The 12,660-nt window shown below is 36.9% G+C and overlaps 1 protein-coding gene across 4 annotated transcripts in view; it reads left to right on the top strand.

The window, feature by feature from the left end:
• The window catches only part of LOC117418159 (receptor-type tyrosine-protein phosphatase epsilon-like), a 55,506-nt gene that overhangs the window by 2,296 nt on the left and 40,550 nt on the right, over positions 1-12,660 (top strand). The window contains exon 1 of one of the 4 annotated variants that reach the window (XM_034030799.3): positions 8,479-8,675. The exons of the other annotated variants lie outside the window; for them this stretch is intronic. The gene's annotated coding sequence lies outside the window, so the exon portion shown is untranslated. Of the gene's footprint in view, positions 1-8,478; positions 8,676-12,660 lie in introns of those variants that run through there. 4 annotated transcript variants of the gene reach the window in all.

Raw genomic sequence — 12,660 nt, forward strand, 5'->3', positions numbered from 1 at the left:
ATTTTATTTTTGTCTAATTATTTGCTTTTTAAGTCACCTTTTTATCATTTAGTTCAAGTCATTAGATCACAGTGATGGCTTCAATATAATGTTACTTCCAAGACCTAAAATAAATGGTCCGGAAAATATTTTGATGGTCAAATGTCAAGCCAAACATATTCCTCAACCAATGTAATGGTAAAGATGTATGTACGTTGTACATTGCAAGACAAATGTTGGTGGAATCTGTTGGCATCAATGAGTTCATTAGAAAAATGTGAATAGCTAAGTCTGAAAGTGTGTGCTGGTTATCGGTTGGTGCCCTGGGTATTCACTGCTGTGGGGTTAACCTGTTCCAGAGCATTCCATGCAGGTCATGTAGGCTGCAGCTCATCCTGTTTTTCATCCATTCCATCACACTTCCATTTGACAGAATCCATGTTCAGCTTTAGGATTTGAAAAGGTGCAGTGTTTGTAACACACCGCCTTCAATTCCAGCTCCATTGTGTGTGGGGTCTTTATCATCTGCTAGCTGTGTGCATCCGCAATCGGGTCACTCTCAAATGCCGTTCTAACCCCAATTTTTATTGTTTAGATCCTTAGGAGAAAGCACCAAGTTAGGAGGCTTAATAATATACAGTGATAGCAGGACTGTGTATAATTCCTTGCTAAATTAAATATTTATTTAAATATCAGCATGCAGAGCTTTATAGCTGTAAAGGTCTATTACTGTCCATGGTAAGAAACAACCTAAAATGGTATTTCATTCAGAATTGCTTCTGCACCCTGATGGTATTATTGTCAACATTACTTAGTCTGTTGGTTTTGTTTTAATCTGAGAGCAATTGCAATGTACAACCCTGCTAGCCAGCTTGACAGCTTTTATATCATTTATTTTATTTCATTTATTTCGGTTCCTAGCTTGTCTTTCAAAAGAGGGTAAATGCTTGAGTGCTTGCCTCTGTCGCCTGAGGTCAACCCTGCTTTATCAAAAGCAGTGTAAAATCGCGAACCCAACCCGCGTGACCCCCGGTTCCTACCCGGGTAGGTTCTGACCCAGGTGGAGCATGCCAGTGTGGGCTTTAGATTCTGCTCTTAAGGTGTCCCCAGGGACATATACATTTAAAACAAAAACAAAAATTTCTCAGTTACATATTTATATTCCTGGTCCTCTCTTTAATTACTTGGATATGCCCCTTATCAACCCTGCTTATGAATGTGGATTATGTGTGTAAAGGTATACTGATGTATTTGCATCCGAAAGTGAAGCAGCTATCTTTCTGCTACTGACTTGCAGGCAGGGAACTAACTTGTGTCACCAATACTCGGTGTGCTTTGCAAAAGGCATCCTTGTTAGCTGTGTGTACAAGGAGAAATAATATTTTGTAAGCATTATATTCAGTCAGCTGTTACAGTACATGCTGCTCAATTGAGAAAAAATGACAAGATAAGCTGCCACAATGTTTCTAGTTTAGTTTATTTTGAAAATCACGAATTAAAATGCATTACATAAGTGACATAATCCAGTGATCACAACATAAATCATGTACATATTTGTTCCAGGGACTTGGGCAAAAATAATTACCATGCCAAATTAATTACTTTATGACTTGATTAAGAGGCGAAATTGAATTTCTAAAAATAATTATTCCTGTAAATTGAAGTCCTGAAAATGGATTGTCTCAGTTTCAAGTGGTAAAAGTCCAGAGTAACCATCAAAATAGATTTGACTTGTATTAGAGAACTGCAATATAAGTCAGATTATTAAAAATATATAATCATCATTTTATTTATTTGTTTGTTTATTACTGTACTTCTAAGACCTAAAATAAATATTTTGATGGTAATCGTGGTGAATGAAAAAAGAGTTACACCAGTCATTTTATATCCAAACTTACCTCTATCCCAGCAACACCTGCCGTTTTACCAAAATAAATTATTAACATCTGGCATGTGGATAATAAAATGTGTAGACACAACCGACAAGAGAGATAAGAATTCATGTCTCAGAACTAGCAGGTGTACTGTGACACCACGAGCTGGGAGCATGAACTGCAGTTTTGTGAGGGGGCTCCCGAGTGGTGCATCCAGTAAAGGCGCTCCTCGCAGGATGTGCCCTATAGCCTGGAGATCGCTGGTTCGAATCCAGGCTATGTCACAGCTGACCGTGACCGAGAGTTCCTAGGGGGCGGCGCACAATTGGCTGAGCGCTGCCCGGGTAGGGAGGGCTTAGGTTGGCAGGGGAATCCACGGCTCACCGCGCATCAGCGACCCCTGTGGCCGATAGGGCGCCTGTGGCTCTGCAGCGGAGCCGCCAGATCTGTGTTGTCCTCCGGCACTATAGGTCTGGTAGCATTGCTGTGGATCTGCAGTGCGAAAAATGACGGCTTGGAAGGAGCACGTTTCGGAGGACGCGTGTTTCAGCCTCCGTTTCCTGAGTCGGCGGGGGGGTTGCGAGCGGTGAGCCGGGGATACAGATAATAATTGGGCATGCTAAATTGGGGTGAAAACCGGGGTAAAAATAATTGGCGACGACTAAATTTAAAAAAAAAAAAAGAAAAAAAAAAAATTAACTGCAGTTTTGTGAATGGCACGTTTATACTCTAAAATATTTGTTTGGCAAGATGGAGTTTTGTCAGTCTGCCACTTGTGTGAAATGTAGTGTATAGATTAGTATACTATAGATTCCAACATGTGGCAATTTTTGATTGAAAGAGGCATGTGTCTGGTGGCAGGGATTTTCAGGTCTTAATTGTGGGGTGTTTCCAGAACTATAAACACTAAATTCACAAAAAAAAAAAAATCACTATGTTTTTTAAAATTTGGATTCCAGATTATCACTTGTTATACTAATCTTTGGGATTTCATCTGAAAGGAATGAGAAAGGAAATTGCAGTAGGGGCAAAGACAAGAGTCTGCTAAATGTCACATTTGTATTCACAGGGAGTTGACACACAATGCTTGTGTGACAAAATTGAGTGCTTTATCATATTGCTAATCTAACTCTGAAGAAAAAAAAGCTTGCGAGCAACAAAGTCATTTACATTCCGGTGTAGTTTTGAGTTGGTTTTGGTTACCTTCCCATATCACGTTTTAAAACCACATATTCTATGATATATCAATCCAGATCCTACAGTAAACCAAAGGCGTTCTGTACAACCAATAATAACAAAAATGTTTCAAAATTACGCAGGCTAATGTAAAACAAATGATAATAATAATAATAATAATAATAATAATAATAATAATAATAATAATAATAATAATAATAAAATCTCCCATCTTGACTAAATCTCTTTAATTGGCCCTATATTGTAGAACTTTGGGACTCTTGTTTTTACAGGTTTTATTATAAAGCGGTATTTGAAGCAATCTCCAAACCCCCTCCCTGTGCCACTTTAATGTCTGCACAGTCATTAGACCTTGCAGTTTACCACAGGACCCACAGGAGTGATTGACACTCTTCTCCACTTAAACATTTATCATGTCCTTTCTGCCAGGCAAGCTGATGTAGGTAGAATAACTCATTAGTTCTTATCTTCAAATATCTCCTTTAGAAGACTAATTGTAACACACAATAGCACAAAGACAGTCTGCTACAACCCATTACATTTTCTCAACTGAAGTAAAACTAGATGCATGCTGTCAGGATTTACCAGCCTTTCTCAAGGCAGAAAAAAAGAAATAAATAATTCTCAAGAAAACACTAGGTTATGAAGCAGTTCAGAACGTCAATTAAGCATGTGAATAAATTAACTATCAAGATGCATGATATGAGGGCCATTCAAGCATTCAGCCATGCACCTACTGTAACACCATTCTCTGCAATGTTTTCATGTATTACAAAAAAATGGTACTGTATAATGCAACAGCATTCTTCATTGTCAAGATTCAAATGATTTCTTTTTAGATATAAGAAAGTGACATCTCTTACCAGAAATAGGTCATGGGTTGATGTGCATTGAGTGTATAACAATAGCATACAGTACTGTAGCTCACATTTAGGCTTTTGAACTGATCTTTAAAAGCCTATGCCTCAAACACAATCCTCCTGTAGGGGGAAAAGCATAATGAATATTTCTTATCAGAAAGAAACAGAATTTAAGGATTTGCATGAAGACTAAAAGTTGGAACATGAAATGCAAATTACAGCAGCCATCTAGTCTTGCAAAATACAGATATATGCAAAAATACAGATGCATTTACAGTGGTGTACTTTGTGTGCTTAGATTAATTAATTATTACTGTTACAGTTTTTCTTATCTGCATTTTACTAGGTTTATTTTTTATTTTTTTATCCTACCTGTATTGAAAGTCTGCTGTTTGATAACAGATTGATGGAGTTATAGAGCAAGGTAGTACTTTTGTGCAAAATGATTATTGATTGTCTATTATGTGTAGTGCAAAGCTGTAAAGATGCATGACATTAAACCCATCACCTCAATAATGTAGTATTTCACATAACATGGATTGAGGACTGAGGTTTACGCTTCTTCAAATATGTTGTTCATTTTGCTCACACTTAGTTTTTACATTCAACTGAAATATGTGTGGTTTCAGCAAATGCTATAGAGCAAGTTGTAAATTCAGTTAAACCTCCTGAGGTTCCCCTGAAGTTAACAAGTGCATTGGTAGAGTAGATTGTATGATTAAAAAGATTTATTGTGCTCTGTAGGATTGTCCCAAGGTAAAGTTGCTTGTTGAACTTTCAGTTTACCATCTGATCAGTGATCAAATCAAGTGCAGATGTATGCTTCCTATACTGAACTTTGTTGTAGAAGTAATGTGGTAAAGCTGTTCTAAAAGACTGCTGTTTAGAAGCTCATAAATGATGCATTCTGCCATGGAAAACCAGCTTTGACCTTCTTTTCAGGCCAGTAACCACGTTAGTCTTGTATAATCAACGTAACCCGCTTTGGGATTAAATACAAGGTGACGCAAATAGAGATTAATTTTCTGATTTACTTTTTGCTTTGCCCTAATTTAGAGGCAGTGGAAATAACCACTTAAATGACCGTGTGTCTGATTTGTGTGGCTTTTAATCCAATCCACATGCAGCTCATTAATATCTCAATTTTGCATGCCATTAGCAGGAGAATACTATCTTAAGGAGGGAATATACACAGGTGTTTTATTTTCAAAGATGTTTTGTAACATTAACGTTAACTTTTATAAATGTACTTTAATACTTTTTGAACATCAGTATAAATGTTTTCTTACAATTTTCTGCTAAATATAAACACGAAGAATCACAAGCACTGCCTCTCTCTCTCATTTTCAAATGCAGCATCTGCTCGATGCACATCGAGGGATATAAAACGAGTATAAGTGGAACAACACTGCTGTATAAAATTACTGAACTGAAACATCTCCATATAGTAAGTCAATTCTGTGTGCATATTTAATGTAGTTTATTTAAATATGCATATATGTCTTGCTTATATTCTCATGTTTTCAACCCATCCTCATAGTTTCTTCATCTGAATTTACTCGGTTTCAAGAGGAAATGAACAGTTTAAGTAATGTGTCAAAAAGATTTTTCTGCTGTATTAAAAAAGGCACTTGAAATATTTTGCCAGAAGGAGGGATACTACTGGGTCAACCTATTGCTTTGGAGTCTGCAAGATAAGTCACCTACTTGAAATTCCTGTGCCCTGGGCAGTCCTAAAACCCCTTAGAATTCTGTATTGGTTTGGTATCTCTTTTGTATAGATTCTGTATCCTGCATAATGTATTTTGTGTTGAGGGAGAGGGAGAAGAGACTTGTTTCAGTTTTGCATTTTTATTTGTATTACTGTTGAGCCTGTACAGACAGGTAGATTCTACAAATATATTTATTTCTTTCCTATTTTACATTCACAGATGCTTTTGGGCCATTAATTGAAAAAGCAACTAGCTTTCAGTAAATGTGTTAATTAGTTTGTGCTTAGGGGCTATGAATCTCTCGTTTGACAATCTTTTCAACCGTCCAATGCGCAGATTATTATGGGTAATGAAAGTTACAGCAAGTATTAAAGTCTTGTGCTTCTCAGACTGATGTGCTATTTATAAACTTCCCTGTATGGTAGAAGGCTGAGCATACTGTAGGTTGTGCTTAAAATAATCTTGTGGATCAACACAATTACAGCTAATAACAAGGGCTTATCCATCCCACTATATCCCACTGCCATCATCTTTGCATTTAATCTTCCAAAAAAAGATTGTTCTGAACTGCTGAAAACATGTGAAATCAGACAACTGACCACACTTTGCTTCATAAACGCTTTGTGTAAAAGGAAATGGTATAAGGTCCTGGCTTATCAGCAATAAACATTCCCTTTTGGTTAGCAGTAGAGTTTCTATTTGTAAGTGTTGTTCAATGCATCATGTTGGTAATCCCCATCTCCCAGTTCCCTTAATACAATGAGATAACTCTACCGCATTGGAGTTTTGTTTCCTGTTAAAGGAACTTCAAATCAAATCAATAATAAGCAATCCTAAAAAAAGATAAATACGTACATATCACAGAAAAATAACCTACTTTCTGTGTTGTTTTTTTATTTAAAGTTTACTACCGGTAGTACAGTGGAAAACAATTCTTTACACAAAACACAGTTCATTTCCAAGGTTCGTGCTCCCAGACACTAATTATTATTGTGATAATGGTCCCAGATGGTGTATATTGCTTTATTTTATAGCATGCGTGTTTCCTTTTAAAGTCTCATCTAGTCTATCAGACTGGAACTAAGCAGTACAGTCCCTAAGCTCCTGCAATAATGGAATTCTAAAAAAGACAAGGTTACTTTTAAAGGTCATGTTAACCAAGTCATTTCTTCTGCAGTTGACAGCAAGGATGAATATATGCATTTGAAAGATTATCTGGTCAAGGCTTGATTGTATTCTTTTGCTGGAACAGCCGAAACATACAGATTTGTAGCGTTGAAAAACTCGACTAAAGCAGCGGCGACAGTCTTGTTGGCATTCAAAGAAGATTGAGACAAGGTCAAAAACAACCTACAATGAAAACAATGTGCTGGAACAATGCAGGAACAAGTTGTTTGATCATTTAAAATGTGTAACACTCAGGTGAAACATGACAGTGAATTGTGTTGATTTCAATGTATATGTTTTTTTAAAATAAAAAATACAACACACAACAATTACAGTTGAGAAATTAGATCTGGTACTGTTTTGGATAATTAAAATAGACACTGATGTATTCATAAAGCATTAATAGCATGCATATAAATTCATAGCAGTCCAGTGTATTCACAAGAACAAAATTATTTAGGAATATCCTCATATAGCTCTCACTTTTGTTTTAAATACAGCTGTAGTAAATGCCTTCAGCAGTGTAAGAATGCAGTAAGGTCATAACATGATACATGTGATGGTTCTGAAGGCAAAGTTCAAATGAGAGAGGGGCAGCATGTATTCAGGCTAAGTACAAAGTGATTTATAATCAATGCACCATAAGAAAAAAAAAAAAAGTATCATTGTGATTCACCTTGGCAGGAAACCCATTCTGAAGTCAACAGGCACATTGTTATGTCCCCATTACACTGCTTGGTTACAGAAGAGGATAGGGTAGCCACATATAAACACTGTGATCACCACACCACCTGTGCACGTAATCTTCAGGAAACGTATTCCAGCTCTTCAAAAGTATTCTGGAGCAGTGTACGGTTCAGAGTTTGATGCCCTATCCATGATGTCCATCCATTTGCCCCTGGTGCTTCTGCTCCTCCAGTCTTTCACTGCCTGGTGGCTCCTTTACCTTAAAAGCTTTTTGTTTAGTACCCGAGGTAGGTTTCAGCGAAATCAGTTTTCTAGTTGTATTATTGCTTTGAAAAGAGACTATATGGATTTTGATTGTCCTAGTTGTGTACAGATACAGTATGAGTGCTTAACAAAACCAATTCATTTGTTGCTGATGTCTTCACATCCATTATCTCATAGTAATGACTTTCATTTTACCAGGAAACCGCATCATTCAACAGCCTGTGAATACAGTGCAGACTCAATTATGATTTTCGATGAGAGAGAGAGAGAGAGAGAGAGATTTGTTCTGGCAGTTTTGAAAGGTCACATTGTTACATGATTTCAGTGAGAAAGTCTGTTCAGTCCAGTATTTTTGGATGCTTCTGGCAAGTTTCAAATCCATTTTGGAGCAACAGAACCCAGGCCCACTCAGAATGTTACTTGCGCATTAAGTTTGCTTCAGATTAATTTGTTTTTAAATATATTTAGATTTGGGCTTGAAAGTACCAGACTTCAGCATCCCCTTTCCCCTTTAAAGCCTCTATTTGCTGAAGCGGTTTTTAAGAGGTAATTTATCATTTAATGATAGGGTTTGGATGAGAACAAAGAGTTAAAAACAATTCCAAAATACGCACGGTTGTGGGAGGAGGATTTTGTGCCAGCATACTTTTCTTGCAATGATAATAATAGCCTGTTTGAAAATGAATACTGCAGTGTTCCTCTGTGTATTGAGGAGAAGGGTTTCCATTAGGAATGCTCATATCCTCCCCTGTGAAGTAAGAATCTTTCCTTGTCGCCTTCTGGGAACATCTGGCACACGATAATAAGACAAATATATTTTTTCAACACATGATAGTGGTGGGAAAAACATTTTACTTTTGATTTAGGGGAGTATGCTTTGATATTGGGCTGTATTGAAAATGACAACATGCTGAACGGGTGAACATCAAAACTAGGTAAGAGAAAGACTTCAACATCCATAACTTCACACTCATAATTAAATCGTAAAATATAAATATGGTGTCATATTAACCTTTTGTCTAGTTTTATGTTTGGTGGTCAGCTATGTTTGTCTCAATCTATAATGTACTATAAATATGGATTGTTATTGCCATGATTCTGGGACATCTAATTGGAAAAAGGAGTATGATCCATGAAGCATTTATTTTTCTTCCTCATATAAAGTGTAGTGTAGTTAGTTGTATTTTGAGGCAGTTGTTATTCTGTCGTGCTTCTTACTTGACAAGGTTAACTCAAGCTACTGTTCTTGGGACCAAAAAAAGCTATAATGAGGTCATTTTCCCACATCTTCCCAAAGGAAACTGCTTTCCTTATCTCAAAGAATAAAAATGCGCTTGCCTGATAAAGGCTGACATCCGAATAGTTTCCTTGGTCTTGAGGTTTCTGATTTGCAATTAATGAGCAGAAATAAGCTAAAACCTCATAACCTTTCCAAGCAGATGGCCAGTACATAAGTAATGCTGTATAGTGCTGCTATATCAGAAGGTTCTGTATTCTGTTATCCTGTTTCTGTCTAAAAGCTTGCCACAAACATATGCATGCAGCAGCAAGGGTTGCTAACTCAGGTTTTGAACCAGAAATCGGGTTTTAAGGGAATTTGTACAGTGTCCGGTCAGAATCACAAAAAAAAAAAAGAAAAATCACACACAGCACTCCAACCCCCCCCCCCCGGAACTCTTCACTGGCTTTCTCAGGTTTTGTGCTCGGCACACCCACCCCCCCACCCGCTCAGGGGGATTCGCTCACATAGCTGGATTTGTCCAGTTTTTGAAAACTGGAAAGTTGGCAACCTTAGCAGCAGCTCTATTATGTTACAAAAATAGTTTTTGTTTTGTTGTTTTTACAGATGCCTTATGTATATCTTGGAGGGATAATATTACTTAATGTAAACTTTATTTCTCGATTTCAGTGTCCTGAAAATGTAGATAATATCAGGAAAAAACATGAAACCATTTAGGGATATATAAACAGTTTCAGGTTATTTGACTTCAATAGAAAGGAATTAAGTCATTCCCTTGAGCAGCATGAGACTTGAGGTGTATGAAGGAAGTGCACTGTCATTTAATGAGCCACATATCCTCTCAGACACAAAAGGTCCTATTCAGCGATACACATCGTTCTTGAACTGTATGCTTATCCTTTATGAAGGATATTATTTGTGGGGTTGTTGCTGTGCCTAATTTATCACAATGGTGAAGGAGGGTGAGTCATAGTCTGGGAGTAAAACAACTTGGGTTTTGTTCCTGAATAAGGATCTAACATCTTCTCTTGCTGGTAAACAAAGGTCATAAACATTACTGTATGAGCTCCCAGTATTGAATGGTTCAGAAAGCTGTCTGTGAAACACAGCAGCTACTATAGTGAGAAAGGTTACATTTGGATTGCAGAACGGTTTTGCCCTTGTTTGTATTCCGACTTTTTCTCCAATGGCTTTGTTTTGAATACGACCTTATGCAAATTACACATTGGTGCAATGTGTACAAACCTCGATGCATCAGGGTTGTTTAATGAGGCCTACTACAGTATATGCTCTGAAAATAATTTAAAAAGGTGCTGAAAATTGGGTTTTTACAAGCCTTTATCAATTTATACCCATCTTTTGGAACATTTGTATTTGTATATTAGGCCTCTAATATACTGTAGTCCCTCAGTTTGCATGTTTTCCATTAAACGCACCAGTTAGAATGTATTCCTCAGGGAGAGAGTTTAAGCAGGCTGTAATTAATTAATGTTTTCAAAAAGATTCCTCTGTGTGGTCATTTGAAGATTTTACTGCAGAACTGATTACAGTAGTTAATCTGTACAGTGCTTGTGTATGCTCTACCCTGCTTTCAACCAAGAAACAGAATACATACTTCTTTTTTTAAAAAATGGTTAATTTCTATGAATTGTATACAGTATTTGGTGTTACAGTGGTTTTCCTTTTGGGTGCTCACAATATTAAATGTAATGGCGTTTATACATTGACAAAGAGGATTTTTGTGTTGCAGAAAGTGATAAGACTATGGGTAGCTAGCTGTGGGTCCTATTTAGGTCTCAATTCCTGATCGGTATCTTAATTTATTGGCTCTTAAGCTTTCATAAAGTCGGACGGCTGGAAGGTCCCAGCACAGTTCTCTGTGTCTGGAGTGATGGTTACTTTATGAAGTGACATTTCTACAGCATTTGCAAGATTGCTGATCATGCCTCGGACGTAACCTGAGATTGCAGTGAACCTTAAATGAACAAGAAGCCTCAAGGCAAACCAGGAATAATTGAAATAGTTATTGGTTTTAAAGCTCTGCAAATGCCACTGAAATCAGGTTTGTAAACTTCAAGAAACAGATTTCCACTGTGGGAAAGTACAGCACATAGTCTATTATACTGTATGGAGTGGCTACTACTGTACTAGACTGTACATTATGGATGCCTCCTTAAAGGGGAAGCTCTGTAATTGTATAGCGTTGTATTCAAGACCACTTGTACCCTGGTGTTAACTGCTGTTTCAGTGTATGTAGTCATTTGTTCTGTTGTGTTGTCACCGAGGTAATACACATTGCTAATAGTACATTTCACAGGGTCTCTGTAATTCCCCAGCTTCGAATCGCTATGGCGACAGAATAACATTATCAGGCCAAGACATGTTTGAAAGTCATTAGGGAGCATGTTGTCAGATAATTGTGTTGATGCTTATGCTATTTGAATTGATCATCTGTTAAAAAGTGCTGAAATGAATGCTTCCGTTTCTAAATATCAGCAAAAGTGAGAATTGCTGCAGCTGTTCTCCTATTCGATAGCTGACTGGAGATGCTACACAAGGCTAGTAGCCTGCTTTTCATCTTCAATTTTAAGCACCGGTCCTGACTACTTTTTCATTAAATAACGATATGAAAAAAATGTATTCAAACAAACAATATTCTTTAAGAATGTGTTTTTTTTTTTTCTCCCACCATGTCCAAATACTGTGAAAGCCAAATTATTGCCATACAATGGTCAAACTTGAACCTTGTGTGATTTTATTTATTTATTTTCACCACTTTTGTATCTGGCAGTGTCACAATGTTACATCTAATAGAGAAACCAGGGCCATTCTATCTCGAGAACCACGATTATCAGAATTGGGGGTATACAGTATGGAGTTTGTTTTATACATACTGTATAGAATGTTGTACACGCAGAGAATATAGGTCATAGTTATTTACTTTCTGATCTGTGTGTGTGTGTTTATTATAATACCTTGTTAATGTACGTACATGTTTCTAAGGTTCAGGGACATCAAGGATGATTTGCCGTGCTACAGCTATAAAATAATGTTTTATGGAGAATTGAATATGTTTAAATAATGGAAACACATTCTGTCACAGCTAATGCAATCATTTTAAATACTATTGAAATGTTTTGAATTTGTTAATAAAATAAATGTAAAACTATAGCATTTGACATAGAATGGTATTCACATTCCGCCTGAATGCTTTCTCAGTGGAATAGTCTTAGATAAGTTCACCTATCCCAGAAGCATGCACGATAGCTCTTTTTCTCCCCCCAAAATTGCAATGTATTGCCTGTCAGACGCGCAGTTGAAGCCGCGCATCACATTATATGTATTTTTATCTGCAGTGGAAAGTGTCACAGCTGAAAAGGCCTTGGGTTATCTTGTTCTCAGACTCGCTGGTTGTGGCTGTGATTGAATTAGTCTTGGGAGTGAGTTTTATTTTCTACTCTGTACTACATATATTATTCTGTAGGCTACAGTATATAAAACAATTGTCATATTGAAAAAAAATCTAATTGCATTATCTATGTGGAGAGGGATAGTAAATACAGAGTCTCATGCAGAAATGCCAAATAACGTCACCTCTCATGGGTTATTAATGCTCTTATTCTGTATGAATGCATTGGTAACTAGGATAAGGTCAGTTGCCAATATTTAACATTTGACCT

This window comes from Acipenser ruthenus, chromosome 13 (genome assembly GCF_902713425.1).
Source record: "Acipenser ruthenus chromosome 13, fAciRut3.2 maternal haplotype, whole genome shotgun sequence".
NCBI classification, from domain to species: Eukaryota; Metazoa; Chordata; class Actinopteri; order Acipenseriformes; family Acipenseridae; genus Acipenser; species Acipenser ruthenus.